General features: G+C 33.1%; 1 protein-coding gene across 1 annotated transcript in view; it reads left to right on the top strand.

Moving 5' to 3' along the window:
- The window catches only part of Ndf (Nucleosome-destabilizing factor), a 101,655-nt gene that overhangs the window by 47,927 nt on the left and 47,607 nt on the right, over window positions 1-6,121 (top strand). The gene's annotated exons all lie outside the window — the stretch shown is intronic.

The raw sequence follows: 6,121 nt of genomic DNA, 5'->3' as shown, positions 1-6,121 counted from the left end.
GTTTGTCCGAATGTATCTAGGCAAAGACTGGATTTTACCCCCTAAGGAGTTATGAAGATAAACATATTACAACAGAGATGAAGAGCATTTTAGAGAAGAAATATAGATATCTGGGCGTTTGCAGGGCTTGTGACCGGGCATTGGCTGGTTAATGTGGCTACTAAACCAAAATCAACAGGTGCAAAAATTGAAGAAACATGGATGAAAATGTTAAATGTTTAACGGTGTAAAAAGTGACAACTTAAACCAGCCAATGCCTGTACTTGCATATTTTCATCTCTAAAAAGTTTGCCATCTCTTTTGCAACACTTTTTTCAAAATGTGTTTTTTAAGCCAAAATATTGTGAAATGTATTTAAATTTTACTTTCATGAAAAAATTAAGTTTTTTCAAAATACATAATTTTAATGGCGTAATACGAAAACTAGTGTTAAAACCAATTATTTCAAATAATTTAGGAGACGTTTCTCAGTCAACAACAAAATATATGCAACAACACAAAATTATTTATATTTCCAGAAATATTTACGAAAAACAACATTTTTATTGAAATACCTTGCACAGCATCTTCTCCGTTTGTTTTTAAAATTGTATTACTTAAAAAAAACATCTAAGTCGTATTGCGTATGCATATAATTTATTCCGATTCGGTACTTTATTTGTAGGGGATGTAAAAAATACAATAAAATATGCTATTATTAATATTTAGTATTTTCCATGAAATTTTATTGATGACAAAGGCTGCTCCAGATTTTTTAATATATTATCTTACTAGTTGACTCGCATTCGCTCTTCTAATCAATCAATGACAAGTAAATTATAGAATAAATAAACTTCATATATATTTTATATTATTAAATCATTTGTAGTTGTTTCTATTTAATATATTACCGCACCTGGCAGCACTATTTGAGAACAAACACGCTCACTCTACAGCTCGGGCGAGTCCATTATTTCCGCTCAAGAGGGGTGTGCAAGCGTCCTACTAGAGTATAAACTTATCTTGGTCCGGACCATTTGAAAGGCACGGTATCGCTTATCCTTCAGAGTAATAATTCTCTAGAGAAGCTCTATTGCATAGAACTATTTTTCGTGTAATGGACGGTTTCGGACCGTTATATTCCTCTAATATGAAGCTAACTTGGTGGTCAATAATCAAAGAATGAATTTTACCGTATGGGCGACTTTATTATGTTATTACTCTTAGGCTTAACCGCGGGTTAACTCGGTCATGTATCCGATGTTTTAAACATTTCTGCTCGGAGCACCTATTTTAATGCCTTTCATATTTTATATCGTTGCTGCGTGAATACACGTTTTCAAATCAGCTGTGCGTTGGCGGAAACGTACGAAGATACCCGAACGGTTCGACGCAACCATTTTATTAGCATGAGGTGAACAATATTTTGCAGAAAATTAATTGTAGGTAGGTTCTGTGAATAAATAATTATTTATATATAAATATACTTAAAAGAATAACCCGCTAAGCCTCTATTTAGAGGTTTGTCAGACCAATTAAGAAAAAAAAAATTCTTGGATTTTTTCTTGTAACTGGCGGGAATCGAACCCGCGACGCTAGTTACACAGTTGGCCGTCTAACCAACTGCGCCACGGAGTTATTTCTTATGTAAAAACAAACTTCTAAACTACCGGGTAGTGTGAAAATTATTTTGAAACACAAAATAAAACATAAAATATTTATTTGAAGCACTAACTTTTTAGTTTTTTTATTTCTATTTATTAAAAGAGTCTTTATTCAATAAAATACACATGTTATTACAATATTAATTATTATTATTACATTAAAAGAATAAAAAATAGTATTAAAAGATATTTCTCCCGATAAACTATTAATGTCATCGTGTGCACATACATTAGTTTTTATTAAGATTCAGATAAAAGAGAACAGACATAATATTGTACACATATAAAATAATTAACATATATTTATTTTGTTTTTGATGCTTTGAAAAAATAAAAAGTTTTAAGAAGAAAGAAAGAAACTCAACAAAACCAAAAAAAATCGTTTCAAATAATTTATTTTAAAATATAAAAATAATAACCTTTTTTTTATAAATATAAAACAACTTTGTTTTCAATCATTTTTTTTCTACCCACCGGTTTAATAGCTACAGAAGCTTCTTTATCAGGGTATAACAACAATAGCAATGACAAGATCGTTTGGTCAAAGGAGTCACATGTACCTTGCTCCCAAAATTCACAACACTTTACCTCTTGATTTAAAATTAAATACAAATGAACAGAAATTAAAATTATTTGTTAAAAAATGGCTTCTGGATTTGCGCGCCAACCATTACTCTACGAGGCGGACTTATCTCCACTCGATTGACCTTTTCAATATTTTTACCTGAGAGTAGCCATCGAGTTGAAAACGATCATCCAATGTTCTAATTATATTTCACACTCGAAACTGTATTCATAATTCCGCCTGGGCACAGAAAACTTCAATAATATGTATGTATAATCCTTTTTCATATACATATTATAATTTTGCAACTAATGTGTTTTAATTTGTTTCAGGTATGTGACCTATCAGGGCTTTTAATGCGTTTGCCTACGCGTACTTGCAAATAGAGGTAGGATTTATTAAAATATCTTTCGCCTTACGTCATATGTTTTGCGTATTTTTTTAAAAATAATTTTAATAAAAATGCTCGTACCATGCTACACAATTACGGAGTTTTGCAAAAAAAAAATCTTTATGTTTTTTTTTGTATCGTATGGTAGGCGTCCTAAAAATATATTACTTTAAGTCAGGTTACGTCTAATGGATAAATTATTAATTTAAGGTTATTTTCACAAAAATGGCGCTATATTTTCTCCAGAATAAACATGGATTTCTAGGCGTTGAAACTGAAAACTCTCGCAACTCCCAAATACCTCCTGATACGGTTCGAAAATGACACGTCGGACTGATTACGCCTAGCTAAAATCGACAAAATCAAGATCTCGTATTCCGGATTTCCGCACCCTAAAACTAAAGTGATTCGTTTTTTTTTATTTTTAAAAACATCTTTTGAGTTTTTGAAAAATGTCCATCATATTTGTGTATACCGTACGTCCGAAGACGGCAGGTAAAACTTTTCGCTTTTATGGGTTTTTAGGATAGTCAAAATAATTCAGATCCTTGTTTTCGTTAGCAAATTGCATCGTTAGAACGAAAACGACTTAACTCAAAAAAACCTTAAAATGAATTAAGATCATAAAACGAATTCAATTAACACTATCCATTTTTCTGAATTAAAAAAAAACGCAACATTCAGGTGGGAAATGGGAATAGGACAAAAGCGTTACATCGGTTTCTTTGTTACTCAGAGAGTTTAGGTTCCGTGTCAGTACGGAAGCGGCGCTATTAGTGTTGTGTTTACATTGCTGTGTGAAGGACGCAACGCAGACAGACATATAGTGACTGAAAGCCGGTTGAGTCGGTTTTATTCCGATAAAAATGGCAACTTTACTTTATTTTTTTAAATATTAAAACGACCAATTTAGCTTTTTGATTGTTTCGTTCCGAATTACCGATAATCTTAGTGACTTATTTAAGTTTATGTCATTTCGTGAATATATAAAAACGTTTGTTTGGTGACCTTATCTGACCTAATAAAAATTATATCATTATCTTATTTATCTGAGTACATTTGTTTGTTTTTTTTTCAATCTAATAATGACTCGTTAAATAATTATCTTGTTTAAACTTGTAATAATTTATTTTTATCACGCCTTTTTTCATAGATTCATAGCTCAATGCCTTCGGTATAATTTTTAACTCAACATTTGGTACTTACTTCGAAAAATACGAAACAATCTACGAAAGAATACGAAGGTGTCACAATTTACATTATTCTTTTGCAGTTTCCCCAAAAGTAGATTTTTTGAGCTGAGTCGTTTTTGTCCTAAAGGTGCGAAATCTGATCATCCTGGGTAGAGGTGCCTGGGGTGGTATTCTGGATCTTCTCTACCCCTTAGAGAGTAATTAGTTGGAAAGTTTTTACTTTTTTAGTTGCTTCATATAATGGCCACATTGAAAACGTCAATCAAATACGAACACGTACAACTAAATGTGAAAAGTTTCATTTAAACCTATGACGACCTTAAGCATTACCCAAAAAGTTTAATTAGGTTGAATTGACCGAACCGTATTCGTTTTTTTTCCGTTTTTGAAGCAGTTTTATACACCATTTGACGTTTAATCGTCAGTGTGAAGTAAGTATTATATGAAGCTAAGAAAAAAATTTAATTCTTCAAATTTATCACTCTCTAGGGGGTAGAGAAGATCCAGAATACCACCTCTGGATACCAAAGTCAGTCTTATGATGACCGAGGAACAGAATTTCATTATTTCTGAGTCTACGTTAATAATGTCGGAGAATAGTTGGACATCATATAAACCATTGAGTATTTTAAAGATGCAAATTTAATCTGCATTTAATCGATTATATATGATGGCTATAGTTAAGGAAATAAAAAGTGTCTTTGATAGAATGACTCCAAAAGCTGAACACTCCTTAGGTGGATCAGAAGGTCTGTTGACGAAAGCATATATATTTTTTTAAAGACAAATAAATAACTATTTGTGCATTATAAGTAAGGTAAATAATAATGTGACTTCGTAAGGAATGAAGTAATAAAAGAACAGACGAAGCAAACTCCGGTGACAACTGTAACTGTTGGCTGGGCTATACTGCGGATGCTTCCCGAGTACTTTAACAACGCTCGCCTACTTTACAAGGCATCGGGATCTCGACGTCCTGGACGTCCGCAGCCGACTGTTCGTCGGCAGTATTTGTCAGAACTACGAGACGCGTACCTGACTTGTGAGGACGCACAGGAACTGACAGCCGATAGACATACCAGGGCCTCGATTATGATGGGAAGATAAAGACGTCATCCTTCACCTTGACGGTATAGTTGAAGATAAATTCCCTCTAGCGATTATAAATATGTACTACCGACCCCCCACCTTCAAGTTTTGGGTAGGTACATCGATATGAAACAAGGGAAAGCGTACGTCATGGTACACATATCTACGCTCTAAAATGACATAGCTTCACTATGACGTCATAGTTTAAGATAAAAGTCTCCCGACCGACTATAAAGGTATACTACAGATACCATCAAGTTTTGATGTAAGTTCATCGGTTTATACCGACGGATCTAGAACTACTCGATACGTTTATCTACGCATTAAAAGTGTCAAAAATTTTGTTCCACCTAGCAATTTTTCATTGAATTATGATTTATTACAGTTTTTAATTGTTTTGAGGTTGGCACTTTTTTATCTTAAAAGCCTATTAAAAATATGAGGGAGAAATAAGTAAATTTTGAAGTCGAATTAAATTCCGACATAACTTTCACTTTAATAAAACGAACGCCTAGATGTAAAAATAATGTCGCTAAGTTCTGTCCTATTAACATATAAGTGTATCTAGGCGTAAGGGAATTACCGGTGTAAAAAATAAATTTAGTTATTATATTTTTTCCATCTGTTTTACTATCTTTCCGAGTGTATGTATCGAGACGTTAAAAGAGCCGGCTTTGTAGTCGATCGGTAGATACATACAGACGATCGTTAAGCGTACCGACTAGGTGATTTCCAAAAGTCATATGAAATTCATGTTCAAGCGAGCATTTTTTTGCTTGAATTGGGATTTATTGGAGTTTATAATCGCTTTGAAATGAGCTTTTTTTGATTACAGAAGCCTATTTAAAATATAAATCATACTATTTTAAATGTTAATGACGTAAGGAACGTGGACTAATTGTTTGCGGTCATTCCATTCGCTTGTTTCGATCATATGATGTCGATATGACAATTAGGTAGAACATACCGAGGTAAGATACAGATAGTACAGAAGTTAAGTATACCGTCTCGATAAATACAGATGAAGATAGCGATCATAATCGAGGCACTGGAGGCTCTTTCTGGACGCCGTATGCTCCAACCAGGGAGCGAACATGGAATGATGATGATGATATAATGATGTAATTGAGATGATGATGTTATTGCACACTATTAGCCATTTTTGTGAAAATCGCCTCTAGGGCGTTGTTCAATAAATTAATATTCCAGCACGTCTTTCAGCTACAGAGCGCATGGACTG

This window comes from Micrasema longulum, unplaced genomic scaffold, assembly GCF_059751315.1.
Source record: "Micrasema longulum isolate JH-2025_06_02 unplaced genomic scaffold, ASM5975131v1 h1tg000067l, whole genome shotgun sequence".
In the NCBI taxonomy this organism is placed as follows: domain Eukaryota; kingdom Metazoa; phylum Arthropoda; class Insecta; order Trichoptera; family Brachycentridae; genus Micrasema; species Micrasema longulum.
Note: the sequence above shows the minus strand (reverse complement) of the source record. Positions and strands in the feature narration are given on the sequence as shown.